Genomic DNA, 26,246 nt, shown 5'->3' with positions numbered 1-26,246 from the left:
ACTTCAACAGAAAATTCTTCTTCCCCCAGAAATTTAGATGTGGCATGGAGCCAGGTAAGCTTCACTTGGAGCTTGCCATGAAAGGTTGGAAAAGCTCACCGTCAAAGCTGCAGCATTTAAAAAATACCCCCCACCCCCTTTTACATCTCTCTTATTTACTGGATCTAGTATTTCTGGAGTTACTGCTCTAATTTACCAAGAATCAAAGAGGCATAGCTAATTGGTTGGGTTGCAGTCTTTTTTGTTGTTGTTGCTTTTGAGTTTTTTGTTTGATAGGTTGGATTTTTTGGGACAGGGTTTCTCTGTGTAGCCTTGACTGTCCTGGACTAGCTTTGTAGACCAGGCTGGTCTTGAACTCACAGAGATCTGCCTGCCTCAGCCTTCTTAAGTGCTGGATTAAAGGTGTGTGCCATCAAGGCCCCCCCCCCCCCCAACTCCGCGTCTCCTTTTGGTTTTTTCAAAACAAGAGTTTCTTTGTGTAGCCTTGGCTGTCATGGACTACTTTGAAGAGCAGGCTGGTCTCGAACTCACAGTGATCCGCCTGCCTCTGCCTCCCGAGTGTGCCACCATGCTCGCTGGGGTTGCATTCTTAACTTGATTGAATTCCTTAGCATGTTAGTGTTTGTTACCCTGACAGTGTTGAAACTGTAAAAAGGAGGAAGGGTTTGCTGGGCTCGCTGTTTCAGAACTTGCAGTCCATGTGTCATCAAGGAGTGTGGCAGAGCAGTTCAGCTAATGTCATGAGTCATTAAGGCCAGGAAGTGTATCCAGAAGGAAGAGAGGGGGTCAGGGAAGGAGGGGGAGAAGGAAATGGACACACTGAGGCCACAGGCGTGCTTCCTAATCTCCAAGTGCTTCCGCCTTACACTTGCCATCAGATAGGGCATTTCCTCTTTTGCTCTCTTTGGTTTGGCTATACATTGTTTGGCTGTATTTATTCACTTACTTAAATTTAATGTGTATGTGCACGTGTGCCTGTATGCATGTGTGTATCACATGTGTGACTAGTGCCTACTGAGGCCAGAGGAGGGTGTCAGAGCCTCCGGGAACTGGAGTTGTCTGTGCTTGTGAGCTGCTTGCTGAGGTCAGACTCGGGACTGCTGGCGTATGTACTTTGTGCTCTGCCTTCTCAACCTCACAGAGTTTAGTCTCTGTGCGTCTCTTTGTCAAGTGTGGTTGCTACGTGTGAAGTAAATAAGATCTGTTAGGACTTGGTTGCTTCTATTCTTACGTGTGAGCAGCACCTTTTAGCTCACACGTTTTTTAAAGCTTTTAAAGAGACTTCGAGGAAGAAAATTAGCTCAGGCTGGAAGATACCATTAGAAATTAATACTTTATTTCTCAAGAGAGTCATACATGTAAACCGTGAAGCATGATTATTCCACTCCTCTGTTTTCCCCAGCTTTCCCAACAAAGCCCCCTAAAAGCTGTCTGTGTCCCTCCCTCCCTCCTTTCTTTCTTTCTTTCTTTCTTTCTTTGTTTCTTTGTTTCTTTCTTTCTGGCTTGCTTGTTTTTGAGATAGGGTTTCTCTGTATAGCCTTGGCTGTCCTGACCTTACTTTGTAGATTAGGCTGGCCTAAAACTGACAGCAATCGGCCTGCCTCTGCCTCCCTGAGTGATGGGATTATAGGCATATGCCACCACACCCTGCTTCTTTTGTTTGTTTGTTTTTTGTTTTTGGTAGGCCACTAAGTTCTGTGGGTGCTGCCCATGCATGTGCATAGTGGGGCTATGCATTGAAGCACAGGAAATCTATCAGTGGCTACATATTGAAAAAAGACTGGTTTTCCTTTCCCAGCAGCTCACGGCCGACAGGTGCTCAGTAAGGGGTGGTTCCTAGGGAGTACGTCATGTATCCTAGGATTTTGGCTGGACTGATCCTGTACAAGTCTTTCACAGCTAACAATTAATGCTGTGAGGTGATGAGTGTGACAGCCAAGTCAAGTCAAGCATTTCGTGGGACCCTTCCCACCCTCCGACTCTACTTCCTGGGTGCCAGAGACTGGGTGGTGGTGGTGTGGGGTGGGATGGTGTGTGATAAAGATGTCCCATTGAGGACTGAGCACTCAGTTCTTAGTCTCAGCACGTTGACAATCATGCATCTATCCAATGACTGCTTCCTAGTACAGAAAGAAGCTTCTCTGACCAAGTTTGGGAGCAGCCCTGGCCTGAGTTTAACCACAAATACTAAAGACAGTTGGATGACATTACATTTGAACAAATTAACCCTTTGGGCTTCTACCGTAGTTTCTCTGACCTTCCCATGGGCTTGTAACCAGGATTATGTGCCAAAGCATGAAATTCCCTTCTGTGGAGCAGACCTCAGATCCAGTCAGAACAGTGTTAGTTACTTCATAACAGTCATGCCACCATTGTACACATTGCCATATCTTGCCTGGTATAGTAGTGTGCAAGACCCAGCACTGGGTAAGAAAGACCACTGAGGTACTTTCTCCCCAGTAGTTCACTTAGTACCTTCTGGTACTGTGAAGCTAGGCAGGAGAGAGATTCCTGATAGGTCTGATTGATTTCTCGATGTCCAAAGCTGAAGTGTGTGGTTACGACACCAGTTTTTAGCCTTATGGCTTACTGCATTTTCCGTTATTTGCAATGGGAGGACCATGTGACCTGCTTTGTTGTAAAGCCTTGATGTCCTATGTAACTACCCTATAAGGGAAAATGACTAGGTTTAGCTTTCTGGATGCTATTGTGGTACCCTTCTTTTCATGTCTGTGTCCTGCCTTCCCAAAGAGGAGCTGAGAGATGAAGCTGGGTGCTGGAGAACCGTTGTGAGCATATGGCAATATAGTAGGGAGAAACTGATAATGTAGGTGTAATAGTTGGTTTTCTGTTGGAAAAGCCTGAGTGAGTAGAGTGCCCTCAAGTTCTGTGGAGTCTCACTGTCCTCTGAGTCACCGCCGAGTTGGTGTCCTCCAGTTCTGTCTCCACAGCTGACCCAGCGCACTGCAGGACATCACCTTTCTTCTGGTTCCTTTTCAGCTCTCTTCACAACACTAGCTTTATGGCATCTTTGTGCAGTCTCTTGGTAGAACTTTAGTGTGAGGCAATCTCCTTCTCTTCCATAGACCTCTTTATCAGAGCAAGCGTAAGCTAAATCTGGCTTTGAATCTCACTCCTGCTGTGTCCGCTCTAAGTCACTTTCCTTATCTAGAAACCAGTAGTAATGCATACATACCTCTTTAGGGTTATTTTACAAAATACTGGCAGTATAAAGGTCCCATCAAAGTACTTAATGGTAGTAAAAAAATAACTTATTAGTGTGCTACAGTTAAGATGAAATAATTTAGTATGGTGGCCCTCACCCAGCCCAGGCTATGTAGTAAGTATTACATCTGTGCTACATTACAATGCCCTGTCTCAAAAAAGTAAGTGGATTAATAAATAATAAATTAATGTCCATGTGCAACATAAGCAGAGCTCCTGGCAAGACCACAAGCGCTTTTTAAAGTTTGCTTTTCAGCACTAAGTGATGAAGATTTACTGTTACCAACTCCTGTTACTGTAGTTACATATGTAAGCCACAGTTCATTTGGTTCTTAGTTATCTGGACACAAAGTGATACTTCCTAGGCAATATGTCCTTGGTTTTGAAAAGATAGTTTAGCTGTAATCAAGACTTCTATTTTTCCTTTATTTTTCCTTTTCTCCTGTTGTTCTTCTCTTTATATAGGTGGTGGTAGAATAGCCACAGGTATTTTTCCCAGGTAAGGGGACTTGATTTGGGAAGTTGCAATTTCTATCTGTCTGTCTGTCTGTCTGTCTGTCTGTCTGTCTGTCTGTCTATCGTTTTTCTGAGACAGTGTTTTTCTGTGTAGCCCTGGCTGTCTTAGAATTCACTCTGTGAATCAAGCTGGCCTCGAACTCAGAGATCAGCTTGCCTCTGCCTCCTTAATGCTGAGGTTAATGGCGTATGCTGCCACCACCTGGTGGGAGGTTGCAAAATTTAACAAATTCCTATGCTGGAAAAATGTTATGTTCGAAATGCAATTTGTTATCCTGAATTTTTTCTGCAAAAACATTAGTCTAATTATAAATTTGTAAATAAAGAAGAAAGGAATTTCTCTGACATCTTTAGTTTCAAAAAGTGTGTCCCAGATTATTTATAGAAAAAAATTAAACCTCTTATGCCTGGGAGACATTTTTCCTGCCTGAACCATAAAACACTGACAGCAAGAAATTGTAGTGGAAATTCTTTTGAAATAAAGGAGCTGCCACTGTAGCTCAGGGTTTACACTAGGACTGAACACCTGGTTCAATAAATATCCTTAATGGATATGTGGTGCATATGTATAATCCCAGCCCTCAGAAGACTGAGGCAGGAGGATGGTGAGTTCTAAAATGGCCTAGCAAGACTCTGTCTTAAAAGAAACAATTGGTGGGAATCCAGGGCATAAAAGGATGCACGGCTAGACCTGTCTCTATGTTTGTGGTGTGCTTGTACTTGGGAATTTTAGTTGGTTTTAATTTTTCCCATAATCTTTCAGTTAATCGTTTTTTTCATATTCTGTTACATAGTTTTTGGGTGAAGGACATTTATTTTGGAGTGGGATGTAGGGGCAAAGTATAAGAGAAAATCAAACTCCTATCCCAGTGAAGTTCACCCAAGGATACAATGAGCTACATGCATGGGCATTAAGCCAAGGCACTGTGCATTTAGATTCTGACCTTTCCGATCTCTCTCCTAGATTATATTCATATTCATTTCAGATCTTTAGTTGAAGCCTTTTGGGTCTGGAAGTATGAGTTGTTGCTTACGTTAGAGAAATGCACTGGCCAGCGAATCTTGGAATCTGCGTTGTTGTAGACCTAGATAGATAAAACAAAATTTCTCTTGTCCATGCAGTTTGCTTGCATTGGGCTTCTGTGCCAGAAGCTGTTTTATAAAAATCATGTTACTTAGTAACAGGGCTGATGACCAGGAGACCTGGGCTGTGCCACTGGTTCACCCTGTTGATCCAACTTGTTTCATCCTTTTCTGTTGTATTCTACCCATAGACAAATCCTTACCAATCTACTCACATAGACACACAGGGTGTTGAATTTTAGAGTAGAGAGATGCTGTAAGGCAGGACTTTACCATTTTCAATGTGTAATCAATTTACTGGTATGCTGCAGAGGGTTGAGAAGCATCTGCTTACTACATGCCAAGACAAAATGACTCTAGATGTTTCCAGGTGTGGTGTCAGCATCCTCACTGAGCACCACTGCTTGTAAGTCTGCTCAGTGGGAGGCAGCTGAGGCCTACTGAGCTGAGCAACAAGCTTTAAATAATATGACTATTAGGTGGTAGAGGGGAGTCTTCAGACCCAGCTTCATGAATGAACTTGACAAATGCTCAGTGTTTTATCTGTTGCACATCGCTCTGAAACCCTTACCATTCATCCTAAAACCCCCATGTTCCCTTGCTCTTAAATGCTGGAGAAATGTTCAAGCAGTGCGAAACAGCTGGATTGGAGTTTTTGGGAGTACTCAGTTGGCTGTTATGAGCCATAAAGTAACTTTGATGTGATGTGTGGCGTAGTGACAGCTTGTGAATTCCAGACCAGTGGAGAGTGCAAGAGAATGCGTCTGTGGAATCCAATATCCATTTGCCAAATAAAGTTAACAGCTTTAGGGCTTATGTTGAACTCTTTTGTACTTTTCATTTGTACTTTCTATACTCCCCAGTTTATGCTTTTTAATAAAGGCAAAAATCGACACATAGAGTATCCATTTGTTGTTTAGTTCCATTTTATCATCGGGTCTTGAGTCTTCAATGTATAGAAATTCTGGATGCATTCGAAAATAAGCAAGAAAAGTTACAAAGGAGGGTCCTAGAGAAATAGCAACCAGCTGTGGTGGTGCACGCCTGTGATCACAGCACTGGGAGACAGAGGAAGGACGATCAGGAGTTCAGGGTTGTCCTTGGCTACAACAGTGAGTTTGAGGCCAGACTGTCCTTCATGAGACTCTGTATCAATCAGACAAAAAGTTGAGTACAGCTAGTTCTCAGAAAGAAACTAAATGTCAGGCTCCGGGCGTTTAGAACCATTAAGCAAACACTTCTGTAAGGTCGCGTCACATCTTCTGAACGTTGGATTCCAGAGCGCTTTCAAGCTCTGAGCTGAGGAGTCTCTTGGCGGCGGTGCAGTCCTGAGCGGGACTCTTTCCCTGGCGGTTGTGTAACAAAGCCATTTATCTTTGTGGATCTCTGGAGCTACTTGCTGTGTTGAAGACCTCAGATGCTTTGCTTTGAAGATGCTTTTCTTCGTAAATCTACTGAGGGTTCTGGATTTATAATTGAGTTGTTATATAACGTGGTGCTAAGCCTGTGGATTTACAACACGAAAGAGCCTTGAGTCCCATGGTCAGCGTACCAGGGCACATCCTTAAAATAAACTCACTCTGTCCCCCTAGAAGCCATGAGCTGCCAGGAGCTCCTCAGGTAGGGATGGGGGGCTCTGAGTCCCTCCCCATCCCTGCCGGAATGTTGAGGGCTTGGTCTGGAGTAGTTCTTCTGCAAGCAACCACAGCTGCTGGGAGTTCATAGGTCCAGTGGTCCTGTCATGTCCACAGACTCTGTTTTGCTCCAGTCCTCCCAAGCTCTGGCTCTTAGGCTCTCTCCACCCCTCTTTGGCTACGGACCCCGAGTCTTGGGAAGGGATATGATATAGATGTCCCATTTGCGTCAGACATTTATTTTTTGCCCTCTGACTAATTGTGAGCTTGTGTTAACCACTGTCCATCACACAGTCAATGCGGTTTAGAGCTATACTAATGGATGGGCACTATACCGTTTTATAAGGCATTTGATGGCTCAGTGGTAAAGAGTCCTGGCTGTTCTCCCAGAAGACCCAAGTTTGGTTCCTACATGGTGGCTCACAACTATCCCAAGGGATCCAGTGCCCTCTCCTGGCCTCTGGAGGCACTAGCCACACACTTGTTCTACAGGCAGACATGCAGGTAAAACACCCATACACATAAGCCAAATGAACGAATGATAGGACTTTCAGCATCTGCAGGTTTTTGTATTGGTGATGGTCCCAGAGCCAGTTTCTAAGGCAACCATCTGTAGTTGGTAGTCAGTATCTGAACTCTTATTTTTCATAGAGCTAATGACTATATTAAATGAGTTTCTCTCGGGTGCACTGGTGTTTTTGACCAGCGGCTCGGGTTCAGGCTTACCTTGGCAGCACCAGGGCTAAGAGGCAGCTGTGAAGAAGAGTGCTCACCTGCTGCTTGTTGTGTGTTGGGGCCATACCCTTATCTATACACTCAAGAGCCTGCTGTGTCCTTCCTGTCTCTGTAGTCTATGTGTTCAGATCTGACAGCCCATATGTCTGAAACTTTTACATCAGAATTCCTCTTTTAAAAAGTTAAATTGCATTTTATTTATTTTGTATATATGCATGCATATCATGCCATGTATATAAAATTACAGGGCAACTTGGAAGAATCAGTCCTTTTTTATGTATGTGGGGACTGGACTTGACTCAGTGGGCTCCAAGTTTAGGATAAATGGGAAGGGCTGTTGTTATTTCCCTGTCTTTATCTTCCCAATCCAGCTAGGTCTTCCGTGTGAGGACAGGAAAGGCTTCTCAGGCGAACTGAAGCACATGAGCTTCCCTGTGCTCTGCTTGATTTTGTCATTACTAGATTCAAGATGCTGCCCTTTTCATTCCAGGGCAGGCAGCCCCTTTGAAGTCTCCTCATTCCTGTTGTCCAAAACCCAGCTTGTATTTTTACCTTCATATGCTTTCCTTTAGACAGAGAATGGTTCTTTTCTGGCTCCGTCACCCCATACTTCAGAGTGACAGCTTTGAAATGTTGGAGTGTGCAGTTGGTCACTGATAAACATTTTGATTTGCCTCTCCTTTGTTAGACAGTGCCTAGATTCACTAATTAAGAAAAGTAACTAACTCACCAAATGCTAACATTTAATTTGGCTTAATATTATTAAACATTTGTTGGATGCTCATATTGGTACTTCCCAGAATGGTTTCTAGATTACCTAAAAAGGGTGTACGGGTGTCTCGTGGTTGTGGGGAAGGGCTACAGCCGCTGCCTTTACAGGGTTCTATGTAGGATATACTACAGAAACCCATTTCTTTGCCTTAGACATTCATGCCTCACTGAGAGCTTGGGATGGGACAACACCTTAAAATAGGAATGGGAGTTGTGATTGCCTTCACTTCCTTTTGCCATCCTTCTCCCCACAAGTTTGCTCTAGAACCAGTTTCTCAGAGATGCTGGCAGACCATGGGCACAGTTGTCAGTATCTGTGCAGGTGCCCTGCGTGGCTAGGCCCTTGCTTTGGACTGTCTCTGGCGGTCATGTTGTGCATCGAGCAGTTGGAGCAGGGCACATGACACCTTTTTCTAGATTATCCTATGTGATTAAGTGTTTTGGCTGCGTGTATTGCATGTGTACCACGTGTATGCCTGGTGCCCTCTGGAATTGAGAAGATAGAGTTGGATTGGAGCCCCTGGAACAGGGATTAACAAATGGTTGTGAGCTAGGAATCAAGACTCCTCTGGATCTTGCCAGTGGTTTTAACTGCTGAGCCATGTCTCCAGCCCAGGCATCATTATTGCATGCGTGTACATATATGTATCATGTGTGTTCCAGGTGCCTGTGGAGGTCAGAAGAGGGCTTTGGATTCCCTGGAACTGGAGTTATAGGTGGCTGTGAGACACCATGTGGGTGCTGGTATCTGAACCTCAGAGCAGCAAGTATTCTTAACCACTGAGATACCTCTCTATCCCCTGGCATCATTTTTGAGACCTGTGGAATCATTTGGTGAACCTTTTTGGAGCATCATGACACAATTTCATACCTTTTGCAGAAGCATTCCTTAAATCTTAATTTCTGGCTCATTTCTGGCTGTGGGGATAGCTCATGTTTCACTCTACTAACAGAGAATAAAGCACGGAAAATGCCATCAGTGAAGAATTAAAAACAAGTCAAAACTGTCTTCTTTCACATTTGCTGTATTTCTGACCAAATAATGATAATTTCAGGTTAACCTTTCTTTGATTAGTCCCATAATTTATGGAAGGAAGATTTAAGGCCCCTCTTTCAGGTCTTCATTTATTTGTGCTCCCTCACTGGCAAGATAGGGCCCTGCTGCGCAGTGCAGGCTGCCTGCGGAGTTGGGGTTCTTCTGTCTCAGCCCCCCAAGTGCTGAAATTACAGCATCACCACACCTGCCTCTGTTTTCAAAATGTTTACGTCTACTCTTTTGTTGTGTTTGTGTTTTGAGACAAAGTCTCTCTTATTATATAGCTCTGCCTGTTCTGGAACTTGCTGTGTAGACCAGGCTGGCCTTGAACTCACAGAGATGCAGGTGTTTCTGCCTCCCGAGTGGGCTGCTATGCCCAACCTAAACTCTTTTCTTTCTTTCATTTTGTATGCATAAGGTCTTCGCACTTTAAGATCGGTTCTCAGGGGGGCTGGAGAGATGGCTCAGAGGTTAAGAGCACTGACTGCTCTTCCAGAGATCTTGAGTTCAATTCCCAGCAACCACATGGTGGCTCACAACCATGTATAATGTGATCTGATGCCGTCTTCTGGCCTGCAGGTGTGCATGCGGCAGAGCACTATATTCATAATAATAAATAAAGATGGGTTCTTAGTTTTCTCATTGTTAAGGGCTTTGTTGGAGGTAAGGTGTCTCCTGCTTCTGCTGCTGCACTTATGAGCTGCAGGCTACCTGGCCCATGGGTTACTGGGAGCTTCTCTTGTTTCTGTCTTCTATTACCCCCGGACGTGCACCCTTCATTCCTGTTTTTCATATGCAGTTCTAGGGTTCCAAACTCAGGTTGTCAAGCTTGCAAAGCAAGTGCTTTTACCTGCTGGCCCATCTCTCTGGCTTGCCCTTGAGTTTTTAATTTCTTGAAAATTTAGTGTTAATAGAATTGTGAGGACTATGTTCATTCTTTTCTAATTATTTCTCTTTGTAAAAACATAAGCTTGATGTAGCACACAGGAAGCATTTCCTTTCCCACTTAGCTCCCTTGAAAATCTGGGTCAGAGCCAGCCCTTGGGCCTAGTCCATATTTAGGATGAGCCTGCTGTACACACAGGACTGAATGACACGGGTTTTACCTTCTAGGGGAAGAGCGCTAGCCCTGCTTTCCACCTGCTCGGCACTTAATAAATACTCTGTTCTTAGGATGTCTTTGCTGCCAATACATGTTGGTGTTCCATCAATAGAGGCAGAACTTTGGGCTGTCACCATCTCTAGAGAGTCTCTGTTTAAAAGTGTGTCTGTTGTGTGGCACAGGGGTGAGGTGAGATAAATGTGAGCTGAGAGTGATGGGGAAAGCCCGAAGCACGTGGCTGTTGGAGTCAGAATGACAGGCTCAGATACAGGTGCCAGAGTAATAGTAAATGATGTTGAAGTCCCTTTGCACTCTCTTAATTTTTTTTAAATGTTCCTCCCACTCCACTAATTAGAAGGAAATTTGAGGTGCACACATAAGGATTCTATTCACTCCTTCTTTCACTCTGTCCTGATATTCTCTGATAGTAGTATATTAGAGATGACAGCATTGATCAGCTTCGGTTAACTATAGTGTATTTGTATGTCAAGTTTTACCACTTACTTGTATATGTTAATTTCTATATTTCTACCCTTTTACTTTTTTCTGCTTGGTGGGCATTTCTTAGTATTGCTCTAAAGATATTTAGATATGTGCATTTTTTTTTGCATTAGTGTCTGTAGGATTAGACTTCTTCTTTGATAAAAATTAACCCCATGATATTGAAAGATAATGTTCTTATTGAACTGGGGATCACAACTGTGCCCCCATGAAGCCTGGCCATCCATCCTCAGTACACCAAATTATAGAGCCAAACTAAAAGTGGAGAGCAGAAGACTGTTTCTTCAATGTGGCCTCATAGGGAAGAGGACTGTCTTAGTTACTGTTCTATTGCTGTGAAGAGACACCATGACCAAAGCAACTTATAAAAGAAAGCATCTAACTGGGGGCTCGCTTACAGCTTCGACGGTGAGTCCATGCCCATCATGGCAGCAGGCAAGCATGGTGCTGGAGCAGCAGCTGAGAACACACATCTGGTCCATAAGCATGTGGCAGAAAGAGAGCAAGACTGGGTCTGCCATGAGCCTTTGAATCCCCAAAGCTCACCCCCAAATGACATACCTTTTCCAACAAGGCCACACCTCCTACTCCTTCCTCAAACAGTTCCACCAACTAGGGACCAAGCACTCAAATATATGAGCCTGTGGGGCCCTTCTTATTCAAACCACCGCAGGGAGAAAAGGATGCAGAGAACTCCCTATCTGTCTTTAGGTCCTACAGTGAGATCCGAGTTTAAGTAGCAGGTGAAGGATATGCACAGTCCTACCACTTACCCATCGTGATCTGACCAGCCTTATCCTGTGCGTGGTTGGACAGGTTGTTAGAAGCGTGTGAAATCTGTTTTGGGGAGACAGATTCCCCCTCTGGCTGGCACCTTTACTTTCTCCTAGCACCAGATTCCGGAGGGAAATACTCATTTCTTTGGGGCCCATTGGATCAGTAGTCTGATAATCAGATTGAAGGACAGAAGTGTGTCTTTAGAAAACCTTCATTTCTGCCAGGCTTGTTGCAATGTCCTTTATTAGATGGTAGGCCAATAGATATAAAGATAGAAATGAATTCTTGTTTCCATGTACATGTGTGGGTGCACATGTGTATGAAGATGCACATTCGTGTTTGTGATGGCCAGAGGTCAACCTCAGGTGTTGTTCCACGGGCGTCTTCCATTTGGGTTTTTGGTTTTTGAGATAGGATCTCATTATATAGTTTGGCTGGCTTGCACTCATTATATAGACCAGGGTGGCCTCAGACTCAGAGAGAGCTGCCATCTCAATCTCTGGAGGGCTAGATTTAAAGGTATGTATACCAAATCTAGCTTTCCATATTGCTTTTTGAGACAGTTCCTTACTGGTGCTCTCCAGAAGACCACCAGTTCAACTAGGCTGACAGGTCAGGAAAGATGGTCTTTCCCTCTTCCCCCTTTCCTTTTAAAAAAACATTTATTACCATTTGTGGTTTCTCTTGAACTGTCTGTTGAGGCCATTAGCGTGTGTGTGTGTGTGTGTGTATGTGTGTGTGTGTGTCCGTCCCCATCAGCCTGTGTGGTGTGTGTGTGTGTGTGTGTGTGTGTGTGGCCATTAGCCTGTGGGGTGTGTGTGTGTGTGTGTGTGTGTGTGTGTGTGTGTGTGTGTGTGTGTGTTTGGGTTTTGCAGTTCTTTATATCTTTTAGATGTTAGCCCCAGCTGAAGTATAGCTCCTTCTGAAGGCAGCCCGCTTACTCCGTTGATAGTTTCTTTGCTGGGCAGAAGCTTTTTTTATTTCCTGTCGTTTCATTTGTTGGTTCTTGGGTAATTGCCTGTGTCACTGGGATTTTCAGAAAGTTCATAGTTATGCCATAGTAAGACTGTAACTAGCCTGGTAGAAATGACCATATTCTAAATAGATACTTAACAGGAAGTGGGGATTCCTTCAGGAATCTCATTCTGGGAGAAGGAAAAGCACCACACACGGGGGGGGGGGGGGGGGGGTGGGGTGGAGGGGTCGAGACTTGTTCTCAGGAAAGGGATCTACTATTTAGACCATTGTCACAGGATGAGGCCAGAACCAGAAGACAGTGGGGCAGTGTGGTCAGAGCTGCACCTTCACTGGGACTGCCTAGATGTGCACATCCCTGTTTCCTACCTCAAGATGAACTGTAGGCAGGTCACTGGACCTCTTTGTCTCTCTTCCCATGTGCCACATTGAATAAATCTCTTTTTTTTTCCTGCTTTTTACTATTAATTGGGCTTTTAAAATTTGCTTCTTGATGACAAGTGCTTAACTTTGGCTTCTTGGAGTACAAGTTTGATAATATTTTCCTATAGTAGTTTTGGGGGTTTAGGTTTTAAATTAAGGTCTTTGGTCCATTCTGATTTGATTTTCATGCAGGTGAGAGAATAGGTCAAATTTCACTCTTCTGAGGGTAGGTATCCAATTTTGCCAGCACTCTAGTTATTGAATAGGTTGTCTTTTGTCAATGTATGGATATTTTTCTTTAAATATGCCCCCCCCCCCATGTGTATGGGTATTTTGCCTGCATCTATGACAGTGAGCCATATATGTGATAGGCTAAATGCGAGGAAGGGTCGGGGTACCTTTGATGGGCCCATGCCAAGATAAGGCACTAAGAAATTACTTCAGGCAACAGATCTAGTGTAAGAGATTTAATGAGGGAGAGATAGAGACAGACAGACAGAAAGAACAAGACAGAGAATGAGGGAGAGAGACAGACAGAATGGGAGAGAGAGGACAAGACAGATGAAAGAGAGGGAGAGAGAGAGAGAGAGAGAGAGAGAGAGAGAGAGAGAGAGAGAGGGGAAGAAGAGGAGGAGGAGGAAGAGGAGGAAGGGGGTGAGGTACCTAGGAGTGGGTGGGCTTTATGTGCGTACCTGTTGCACCTGTCACACTTTCCATTGGTGGGTGATGGCCTAGGCTGCTGCTAGGCCCCCAAGGGCAGGCCAGTGGAGATGTCTGATTGCTAACGGTGTGGGCATGTGTGCCTGGTGTCCACAGAAGCCAGAAGAAACCATAGATTCCCTGGAACTGAAGCTACAGATGGTTGGTTGTGAGCCACGTCTATTCTAAGAATTGAATCCAGGTCCTCTGGAAGGTCAGCCATTTCTCTTAACTGTTCCAGCCTTTGAGTGTAGGTTTTTGACAGTTTTCTTAAAATTAGGCAGATACAGCTGTGTAGGCTTATTTATAAGGTTGTATCATGTTTGACGGGTCTTCATGTCTGTTTCTGTGCCGTACCATGCTGCCTCTGTCTCTGTGTTCTGTAGTATAAGTTGACGTCATGTGCTGTGATAATCTTCTTTCTGTTGCAGATGGCTTTGGCTACCTATGATCTCTTGTGCTTCCATGTGAATGTTAGAATTTTACTTTTTTTAAATTTAAATTTAATTTTATTTTAGTTCTGTGAAGAATTGGACACATTTCTGATAAGAAAAGTACTTGACGTTAACCCTTTTCCCTCCACCTTAAAAACAGTTAGTAGTTATGATCTGTGCACTTAAAAAAAAAATTCCATATTTTTACTCTGATCCAAACAAGTTTCTTAAGTCTTTGATAAGGCCCGTGTGTCTTCTGGAGAGTGTTTGCGTTGTACATAACATACAGGGTTCTTTGCTGCTTTCCACCCACAGAGCCTTTCTTGGTGAGGAGGAGGTGTGATATAGGAAAATCAGGAAGGCTTTTCAGACCTGCTTTAATTGATGGCCCAGATGGTGAGGAAAACCCTATGGAGAGCTAAAAATTAAATGAGTGATAGCAGATTAAAAGTTCATAATTAGACGTTCACATTCTCTCTCCTCCTCCCCTTCCTTCCTCCCTCTTACCCCACCGTGTGTGTGTGTGTGTGTGTGTGTGTGTGTGTGTGTGTGTGTGTGTGTGTTACTGTGTTACTGTGTTTTGAGACAGGGTCTCAAGCAGATGAGAGTGACCTCTAACTCACTGTATTGCTCTGGAAGAACTTAAACTCCTGGTCCTTCTAATCCTGCTTCCACTTTGCGCATGCTAGAGTATAGACGTGCTATCACCTGGGTTTCTCTCTCTCTCTCTCTCTCTCTCTCTCTCTCTCTCTCTCTCCTCTCTCCCCTCTCTTCTCTTCTCTCTGCTTAAGACTGCTTGTGAATACCCAGTCTTTTATTTATACATGGGAATTCTGTTTCCTAGTTGATAATGAGTTTCTTGAGATTAGTCTTGAACTTGTACAGCATTGGTACCTCAGCACGTGTAAAGTCATCCTCCAGTGTACCAGTAATGACCAGCATAAGCCAAATGCTGTCGGTGTGTCGGGTACTGCACTTTGTATGTGCTGTCTTATTTAATATCTGCTTTCTTCGGAAAGAAAGCACTGTCATCATTCCCTCTTATGCATGAGGAGAGATTAGGATCCAAGGACAGCTGGGAAGCAGTGGAGCTAGGGCTCAAGCTCCACAGTGTCACACCACTGCCCTATGAGACACTTAGCTTTTAAGTAAATACCTTTTGTGCAAAAACTGTGAAAGAACTGAGCTTAAAATTAATTTCCCAGGATCACAGAGATGTTTTGTGCCTCCTGACAATAAAGTGTGCTCAGTGTGAGTGGTCAGCTGCTGTGCTTGGCTATGCTTGTAATTAAGGGAGATGATGCCCCCACTGGTTACAGTGCAAACATGTCCTTCTCGTTCTTCTCCTTTAAAGAAGAACAATCAGGAGCAGCTAACAGCCATGTCTTAGTGAGGGGCGTCACAAGCACCGCTTAGTTAATGCGGCGTTATTTACAGAATGGTCTTGACATTTAAATGCAAATTAAAATGTGGATTTTCACTCCAGTTCTATAATAAGTGACGGCGCCCTGGGAACCACTGAGTATCCCGTGGAGCATCATTAAGTAGAATCCTTGACTCGCTAAGGGGAAGAAGACCAGAGTATTTATTCAGCTATAGCAGTGTTCTCTCAGCCCTGGAGTTGTGACTCCTTTGGGTGTGTGTGTTAAATGACACTTTCACAGGGGTCATCTAAGACCATCCTGCATATCAGATATTTATATTACGTTCATAATGGTAGCAAAACTACAGTTATTAAGTAGCAAGAAAATATGGTTGGGGTTACTTCAACACGAGGGCCGCAGCATTAGGAGGCTTGAGAACCACTGAGCCAGAGTGTCTTTGGTCAGAATTCTCCTGCTTCTGTTAACTTGTGCTGGACTTAACAGTTGCTCTGTAGTCAGGGTGGTTGTGATCACCCTCAGGAGACCCGCAGGAAGCCTCCTACCCTTCCTTTGTGCTGGCGGAGGCTGACTACAGATAGGGCTCCCTTCTCTGAGGTTAGAGAAAAGGTAAGCAGTCAGGACACGGGGCTCTCAAGTTCTATAGCTGCCTGCGGGTGTGTGGGGATTCTTTAGGGGTGCAGCTTTCTGTGAGTTGTCCATGCTCCAGGTGGACTCTTTAGATGTGAAGCAGCTAGAAGTTGCTGAGAGGGCGTTCTGGTGATGTTGCTGCCTTTGCATCACTCATGAATAATCGGAGCACACGTTGATTCACTGGACTTGTATGGGATTGTTTCTTTGGCCCTTCCTACATAGTGCTTATGTGTTTTGCTATGAGTTAAAAAAAATTTAAAGTGTGTGTGTGTGTGTGTGTGTGTGTGTGTGTGTGTGTGTGTGTGTATGTGTGTGTAATTTAGCTTTGTCTCACTTAGAATGTTCTGGTTTAGGTAAGGCATTCCCTTTTCTGGAACCAGGAAGTATACTAAGTATACTACAAAGTAAATGAGCTTCTTGGTGCTTCTGTCTGGAGACAGTGTTCTTTTGGTAAGGTTTTCTGCCCACTACAGCAGCACCTGTCACTAGCTTAAAAAGAAGTCTGGCCATTACTCTTCTTTATTACTTTTTCATAATACTTTTTCTTTATTTCTTATTTCAGTTTTTATTGAGTATTTGCTATGAAGCAGGATATTTTATAAATCCTTTATATGCAACCCTTAATAATGCCAATTACTTTATAAGATAGACACTAATGTCAATATTTCACAAATGAGAAACAGTGACACCCAAGTAGCATGGTAAATGGTGGGCCTCTTATCCACCCAATTCCAGAGCCACAGTGTCAGTTACTGTCAGTGAGTCACATGTCTCAAGATTCACACAGCAAAACCGTTATGAGCCCCCATTATATGTTAATTCCTGTCCTAGCACTAATGGCTCAGATGGCCCCAGTGCTCTCTTTCAAGTGCCCTTGACTGGAGTGCTTTGCTAATGACCTTGGAAGTGATTTATTCAGGAGCTCTGGCCCCTCCAGCCCTTGCCCAACACACAGAAGGCAGCGTATTAAGTTCTCTTTAGTCCCAGGCCATTGCCTCAGTCCTCTCAGGAGACAGGGTTTTTATTCTCCAACCGTCCTTTCTCCTGCTGAAGATGCCTGTTAATGACTCATGCCTTGTGAAGACAGAGTGTTTTAATTTTGTGCAGAGTATGGACCCTGCCCTCGAGTGCTCTGCAGAACCTGTTGGGTTTATCTCTTTTACTGTTCTACTTAGTGGCTGGATGATCCCGCTGAGTCAGTTTCCCTGTCTGCAGCCTGGGTGGTCACAATACCCTCCTTCTAGGATAGTTGGTAGTAATTAACAGTTTTTTAGAAGTTGCTGGCTGTCACAGAACAAACACTCCAGGGAACCCTATATGAGAGTGTATAACTGATGTACACACATAAATATAGTAGCTTAGATGGTCTTACTCGAACCAAATTTACATTTCTGATGCTGAATATACAGCTTTTCTTTGCGGGAGGTTGTTGTTAGTGGTATTTTTAGATTGTTTTTGGTTTGCCAAGACACAATCCTACTGTGTTGGCCTGGCTGGCTTGGATCTCACTATGCAGCCCAGGTTAGCTTCAAACTGGCAGTATCTTTCCTGCCTCAGCCTCTACTGTGCTGGGATTATAGGCGTGTATTACCGTGCATATTTATACATCTCATTTTAAATTGTAATGAGAATGTTGTCATGAGGAGGGTTGTTCTCATAGAAGCTATTATTCCTTCCCTTCCCCTCCCCTCCATCTTTCTTTTATATTCTAGATCAAATCAGGATATGTGTCTGTGTGTGTGTGTGTGTGTGTGTGTGCGCGCGCGTGTGTGTGTATGTGTATATCTCAGCCTGATTTTCTTTTTTATGATTTTATTCACCTATTTCTTTTACTTAGGATTGTATAGAAACAGCTGAAAAATGAAACTTTGACTTTCCATGGATGCCTTCTGTAGTTGAGTTAAAAATAGGTACATATTGAATAGGTTGCCAATATGGTGAATAGAGGAAGGTTGTAAACGGAGCAAGTCATTTCTATTCCCTAAGCAAGCCACTCCTTGGAGGACATGGTTATACGATTTCATCTCTGTCCTCCGGTTACTGTTTTAAGTGGTCCACAACCAGTACTGTCTTTGGGTTTGGAGTTAAAAACAAACAAACAAACAAACAACAAACAGTTGAGGTGTAGTTGCCATATGATAAATTGTATATATTTTAAATGTCTAATTTGATAAATGTAACATATATGAAAGGCCTTGCAACCACTATCATAGTAAAAATAGTGACTATAGTCACTATCTCCAGGTACCTCCCAGTGGACATACCCAGCAGTCTAGCTGTCCCCAGTGGATATTGTGCAGTCGTTTCTTCATGGGCAAGAGTCCTAGTGTTCCCTTTTAATCTCTGCCTTTGTCATCTCTTCTTCACTGTCCTGCATTCCTTGGCACTACACAAACATTTACTTGTATGTGTATATTAGTTTGGATTTCCTACAGATTTAAAAAGGATTTTTATTTGTTCAAAAACATTTTATTTTGTGTATATATGTGTCAGCGTCTGTGTGTGGGCCTTGTGTTCATGAGTGCAGTGCCTACAAAGTCCTGAAGAGGCTGCCAGATCTCCAGGAGCTGGAGTTACAGATGGTTGTGAGCCACCATGTGGGTGCTGGGAACTGAACCCCAGTTCTTAGCAAGAACACATGTATGTGCTCTTAACCCCTGGGACATCCCTCCAGGCCCTGTTTCCTGCAGTTTTATATAGCCGGATAAACCGGATAGACTCTTTGGTCATGTTTCCTCTGTGTACTCTCTTAGTTCATTCTTCTTAGTGCATAGCAGCGTTTTGTGAAACAGCACCAATTGTTTTCTCCTTATATTGACAAGTATTTGCATTATTTCAAGTTCTTAGTAAAAAAAAAAAAAAAATATATATATATATATATATATATATATATATTAGAGCACACCCATGTGTAATTGCTCTGATTATAATTTCATTCCCTTTTGTATCTAAGAGTAGTATGGCTTGGAAAGTAAGCAAACATTTAATTTTTTCAGGATGGTTCTCCAAATTGCTTTATATTTTCACTGGCTTCACATGGGAAATCAAAAGTTTGATTTCTGTATCAACAATTAGTTGTGGCCGTTCCTTTTAGTGTATAGCAGTGTCTTGCTGTGGTTTTAATTTGCAGCTCACTGATGATGTTAAGCGTCTTGTTTTATCACCTGTAAGATGTCTCACAGTTACTCATCTTTGTTGTTTTAAGAGTGCTGGCAGCCATAGATAACAGGCAAATGAAGACTGTGGCTGTTTTCCAATAACATTGTATATACTAAAGCAGCAACCCTGAGTCAGGCAGCAGCTTGTATTCAGCCTTAGGGTTGTAATTTACTCTTCCCCTTCCCCCACATAGATGACCATGCCCATGGCCATAAAAACTGCTTTGCCTTTCCTTTCTAGTTTTGTTGTTGTTGTTTTGTCTTTGTTTTTGTTTTTGAGACAGTCTTTCTATGTAGCCCTCGCTGGCCTGGAACTGACAGAGATCCTCCTGCCTCTAGCTACAACTTAAAATACAGAGTGGAAATCTTGAAAGTAAATGTCTTTGCCGGGCGGTGGTGGTGGTGCATGCCTTTAATCCCAGTAATTTGAAGGCAGAGGCAGGTGGATCCCTGTGAGTTCAAGGCCAGCCTAGTCTGCAAAGCGAGCCCAGAACAGCCAAGGCTACACAGAGAAACCTTGTCTCGAAAAATCACTCTGTTTAATGTTGTAGTGCTCTGTCTGCATATACACATATATGCTAGAAGACGGCATCAGATCCCTTTATAGGTGGTTGAGAGCCACCATGTGGTTGCTGGAAATTGAACTCAGGACCTCTGGAACAGCAGTTAGAAAGTATTCTTAACTCCTGAGCCATCTCGCCAGCCCTAGATAATGTTCTTTATCACGAACTTGGCTTCTTGTTTTTTGATTTTTTTTTTATTGTTTATTTTTTTAAGTTTTTAAGACAGAGCTTCATTGTGTAGCTCTGGCTGTCCTGGAACTTGCCCTGTAGACCAGGCTGGCCTTGAACTCACAGAGTTTTGCCTGCCTCTGCCTCTGGAGTGCTGGGATTACAAGAATGTGCCGCTACCTCTCGGCTATTTAAACATTTAATTTTATGTTTAAGTGTGTGCTTGCATAATTTTATATGTGCTGTATGTATGCGTCCATGGAGTCCAGAAAAGGCCACCAGATTGCCAGAACTGGAAGTTTAGAGGGTGGTGAGCCACTGTGTAGGTTCTGGGAATTGAACCCAGGACCTCTGCAGAGTAGTACATGCTCTTAATTGCTGACCCTTCCCTCTAGCCCACTCTTTAATAGTTATGCTATTTGTTTTTAGTCAGTTTCTTACCTTCTGGTACTACAAGGCTCATATATTTTTTGCCCTAGAATCATCCATTTCTCCAGTGTGTCCTAGGTTCTGTTACTGGAGAAGGCTATTTAGAAAGCCACATGGTGCTTGTGTCTCCAGGCCCCTCTGAACAGCGCTAGGCTATACAGACATTTATGTTGTCCCATTCACACCCACATATCTCTGTTTATTTCTGCACTTGTGTACATTAAAATACAGTGTTTTATGATGGTATCTCTTCTAATCCAGCACAAAAGCTTTTATCACCCCCTGCATAGTCACTTTTTCTCTTTTTGTAAGAAGCTTGGTTCTCTATCTACAACATGGTTTATTTGTTTCACTCTTGTACTTGAAAGATTTTTTTTCTGAGTTGCTAACCTACATTGCTGCTGGGAAAAATCAACTAGAGTGCAGTGTCTTTCCTGAGTGTACTTTTCAGTGTTTTGTTTTGCTTACCTCAGCGATCCCTGGGAATGAGGGTCTGTTATTTGTAAGTTTCCTTTGTCACATTCTGTCCCCCATCTTAGCTTCCTGAACATCCTAGCTGATTGGTTTTTTTGTTTCCATACAATAAACTTCACTGTTTATTATCTTTAATTCTAACCTCTTGACAAATGCTTAGTCATGCATTTTCTATTGCAGCATCATACAAATGCTTAGTCATGTATTCCCTGTTGTAGAATAACAAAATGCACTGTCATGTATTTGCTGTTACAGCATCATACACATGCTTAGTCACGTACTCACTGTTGCAGCATCATACACATGCTTAGTCACGTACTCACTGTTGCAGCATCATACACATGCTTAGTCACGTACTCACTGTTGCAGCATCATACACATGCTTAGTCACGTACTCACTGTTGCAGCATCATACACATGCTTAGTCACGTACTCACTGTTGCAGCATCATACACATGCTTAGTCATGTATTCACTGTTGCAGCATCATACACATGCTTAGTCACGTACTCACTGTTGCAGCATCATACACATGCTTAGTCACGTACTCACTGTTGCAGCATCATACACATGCTTAGTCATGTACTCACTGTTGCAGCATCATACACATGCTTAGTCATGTACTCACTGTTGCAGCATCATACACATGCTTAGTCATGTACTCACTGTTGCAGCATCATACACATGCTTAGTCATGTACTCACTGTTTGCAGCATCATACACATGCTTAGTCATGTACTCACTGTTGCAGCAATCATACACATGCTTAGTCCCGTACTCAACTGTTGCAGCATCATACACATGCTTAGTCATGTACTCACTGTTGCAGCATCATACACATGCTTAGTCATGTACTCACTGTTACAAGCATCATACACATGCTTAGTCCATGCATTCACATGTTGCAGCATCATACACATGCTTAGTCATGTACTACACTGTTGCAGCATCATACACATGCTTATTCATGTACTCACTGTTGCAGCATCATACACATGCTTAGTCACGTACTCACTGTTGCAGCATCATACACATGCTTAGTCATGCATTCACTGCTGCAGCATCATACACATGTTTAGTCATGTACTCACTGTTGTAGCATCATACACATGCTTAGTCATGTACTCACTGTTGCAGCATCATACACATGCTTAGTCATGTACTCACTGTTGTAGCATCATACACATGCTTAGTCATGTACTCACTGTTTCAGCATCATACACATGCTTAGTCATGTACTCACTGTTGCAGCATCATACACATGCTTAGTCATGTACTCACTGTTGCAGCATCATACACATGCTTAGTCATGTACTCACTGTTGCAGCATCATACACATGCTTAGTCATGTACTCACTGTTGCAGCATCATACACATGCTTAGTCATGCATTCACTGCTGCAGCATCATACACATGTTTAGTCATGTACTCACTGTTGTAGCATCATACACATGCTTAGTCATGTACACACTGTTGCAGCATCATACACATGCTTAGTCATTACTCACTGTTGTAGCATCATACCATGCTTAGTCCATGTACTCACTGTTGTAGCATCATACACATGCTTAGTCCATGTACTCACTGTTGCAGCATCATACACATGCTTAGTCATGTAACTCACTGTTGCAGCATCATCACATGCTTAGTCATGTACTCACTATTGCAGCATCATACACATGCTTAGTCATGTACTCACTGTGTTAGCATCATACCATGCTTAGTCATGTACTCACTGTTGCAGCATCATACACATGCTTAGTCACGTACTCACTGTTGCAGCATCATACACATGCTTAGTCATGCATTCACGCTGAGCATCATACCATGTTTATTCATGTCTCACTGTTGTAGCATCATACACATGCTATTCATGTACTCACTGTTGTAGCTCATACACATGCTTAGTCATGTACTCACTGTTGCAGCATCATACACATGCTTATCTGTACTCACTATTGCAGCATCATACACATGCTTAGTCCATGTACTCACTGTTGTAGCATCATCACATGCTTAGGTCATGTACTCACTGTTGCAGCATCATACACATGCTTAGTCATGTACTCACTGTGCAGCATCATACACATGCTTAGTCAATGTACTCACTGTTGCAGCATCATACACATGCTTAGTCATGTACTCACTGTTGCAGCATCATACACATGCTTAGTCACGTACTCACTGTTGCAGCATCATACACATGCTTAGTCATGCATTCACTGTTGCAGCATCATACACATGCTTAGTCATGTACTCACTGTTGCAGCATCATACACATGCTTAGTCATGTACTCACTATTGCAGCATCATACACATGCTTAGTCACATACTCACTGTTGCAGCATCATACACATGCCTAGTCACATACTCACTGTTGCAGCATCATACACATGCTTAGTCATGCATTCACTGTTGCAGCATCATACACATGTTTAGTCATGTACTCACTGTTGTAGCATCATACACATGCTTAGTCATGTACTCACTGTTGCAGCATCATACACATGCTTAGTCATGTACTCACTGTTGCAGCATCATACATATGCTTAGTCACGTACTCACTGTTGCAGCATCATACACATGCTTAGTCATGCACTCACTGTTGCAGCATCATACACATGCTTAGTCATGCACTCACTGTTGCAGCATCATACACATGCTTAGTCATGTACTCACTGTTGCAGCATCATACACATGCTTAGTCATGTACTCACTGTTGCAGCATCATACACATGCTTAGTCATGCATTCACTGTTGCAGTGTCATGCTCCAGAAATTCCATTATGTCATCCTTCCTGGCATCTTTTTACTTTATTTATTAAAGTAACTTACTTCATGAATACTGATAGTATATATTTTTAAGCCAAACCAACAGAAAAAAATGTCATGGTCATTTTTCCACAGTGGCTTTTGATATTTAAAAAAAAAAAACATGTAAATTAGGCAGGAATAAATTCATTGCATTTGACACCTAAAATTTACAGGAAGAAACTCATCTAAGCTATTGCTTTGTTTTCATTCTGTACAGGAACGGTTAGTTGCCTTTGCCGTGGGTCTGAAGCACTTCCCTCTGAAATAGCAGCTCTCCTGTTGTTACCCATGGCAGAGCAATTTAAAACAAGTGAGTGGAGTTGACGGGCTGCTTAGATAGTCCGGAGCCTCCACTACTAATACCTGTGAATCCCTTTCAGTGTAGTGACACAGTCTCCTGATTGTGGCGTGTGTTGCATTTTCTTTTCTATCTCTTTAAAAATATTTTGTCATTCTTGTATTTTTCTTATATTTACAAATTATTTTATTCAGTGAACTGTAGATTTTTAGTCATGATTGTATCTATGGCATTAAAGTGGAGACTGTTTCCTTAAGCTAAACATAAAATTACAGTATTATTTTGAATTATTAGCTGTGCTTATTGACTATATTTATTTGTAAGTCTATATATGTATAATTTATACACTAAATATACATGCATATCTTTCATGCTTTAATTTAAAATATAAACAGTCTTTTTCTTTGGTGAAACAAGGTGTCACTGCATTGCAGGCCTCTCACTTGCTATGTGTGTTCACAACTGACCCCAATGGCCTTCATTCTGCTCAGTACTCCAAGTGTTGGAATTACAGGCACCCTACTAGCACACTTGGCTCACGTGAATATTTTTCTTATTCATTGAGGAAAGAAAAATAAAACTAAATTGCTTTTTTCTAAGTATAAAACCCAGTAGTCATGAGCTAGAAAAGACTTGCCTGTAACAGAGAAATACTTTGTAGTGTGCATTTTTTAAAAGATTTATTTATTATGTATACAGTATGCATCAGATCACATTATAGATGGTTGTGAGCCACCATGTGGTTGCTGGAGATTGAACTCAGGACCTCTGGAAGAGCAGTCAGTGCTCTTAACTGCTGAGCCATCTCTCCAGCCTGTAGTGTGTATTCTTATCCAATTTTGATGGGACTGACCTGAAGCTAAAGTGTACAGGAGAATGAAACTTGCTTCTTTTTTTTTTTTTTTTTTTTTTTTTTTTTAATAAAACCTCTCTTAATTTTCCTTATGCAGCTTGAATATCTTTCTTTGTTTCTCTCTTCCTCCTCCTCCTCTTCTTCCTCCTTCTCCTCTTCCTCCTCTTCCTTATTTTTTTGGTTTTTCAAGACAGGGCTTCTCTGTATGGCCCTGGCTGTCCTGGAACTCTCTTTGTAGACCAGGCTGGCCTTGAACTCACAGAGATCCACCTGCTTCTGCCTCCTGAGAGCTGGGATTAAGGGTGTGCTCCACCACAGCCCAATGAATACATTTCTTATTACTATGACAGTGGAATAAAAAAATCTCATCCTTTCTTTCCAGTGTTCTGGGTAGGTTGAATTACCTTACAATGTTCAGTGTGGGAGCCATGAAACAGCTATTCCATTCAAATTTAAAGTAGGACCATCTCTTCATCGCCTTCGACAACAACAGCTAAGGCTGTTTCCATGTACCTCTTGAGGTCGCAGAGATGGAGAGGGCCTTGAAGAGTGAAAGCAAGATGGAAGATCATTGCAGAGCTTATGCAGTTGGAATGCAAATATAACTTTAAGCTATTTTTTGTAGCTCATGAGAGCCCATATTCTTGTCTTGTAATTCTGATACCGGATTTTGTAATGAGATGCAAATAGTGTTTGTAGGACTGGGTTCACACAGAGTTGCATCAAGCCAAGGTCTCCACTCAGGGCCAGTGTTAGGGACCATGGATTTGCAGATGAGGTGTTTACAGAATAGGACTTGTGCCTTGATATGTGTATTTAGTCATAATCACTTGTCATGCCTCAGTACCTCCAAGATGAGTCTCCTGGAAACAGATCAGAGGATTTTATGTATCCGTCTACGCTTTCGAGCCAAGAGTGATGTGCTTTTGGTTTGACTAGTCCGCTGTAGAAACCCTGCAATATAAGCACATTATAGTTTCAATCTTGTTCAAGTCAAAGCTAAACTCATGGTAAGCAAAGCAAGGATGCCATCCAGCTCTTTTTCTTGTATAAACTTCTTGAATGACTTTTAAAAAATGGAGATTACCGACCAATTATAAAAAGAGGTAGTACTGTTATTCTGGGCCATTCTCTGCCTTCCTCTGTTTCCCCTCTGCCTTTCTCCCCCTGTTCCTGTTCCTGTTTCCAGTCTTATTTGCTGCCTCATCCATTCTTCATCCTTCCTGGGAGAGTGAGCGCTTGCTGCTGCTGGAGTGCAGAGGCCGTACACCTCGCCTGGTGGTTTGGTATGAGGACCGACCGTGTGTAATGCCCGCTTCCCCTTCTCTTCTTTCGTTCTTTCCCCATGGACCCTGAGCACACAGACTCCTTCCACCCACAATCCCAGACCTTCTCTTTAAAGCCTGCGGAGCGACATGTTAGAGAAAGGAGACGAATCCGGGGTGGGGGTGGGTAGGTGGGGTCGTCACTTCTTCCAGGACAGTTATTTCTTTAGTGATGCCTGTCTCAGGTATTATTAGACAGTTTTACTATTTTTATGTTAATCGTATTTGTGCTTAAGATA

The 26,246-nt window shown here is 42.8% G+C and overlaps 1 protein-coding gene across 1 annotated transcript in view; it reads left to right on the top strand.

Moving 5' to 3' along the window:
• The window catches only part of Jam3 (junctional adhesion molecule 3), a 52,533-nt gene that overhangs the window by 9,646 nt on the left and 16,641 nt on the right, over positions 1 to 26,246 (top strand). The window lies entirely within an intron of this gene.

The sequence above is a fragment of the Acomys russatus genome, chromosome 14, assembly GCF_903995435.1.
Source record: "Acomys russatus chromosome 14, mAcoRus1.1, whole genome shotgun sequence".
Classification (NCBI taxonomy): domain Eukaryota; kingdom Metazoa; phylum Chordata; class Mammalia; order Rodentia; family Muridae; genus Acomys; species Acomys russatus.
Note: the sequence above shows the minus strand (reverse complement) of the source record. Positions and strands in the feature narration are given on the sequence as shown.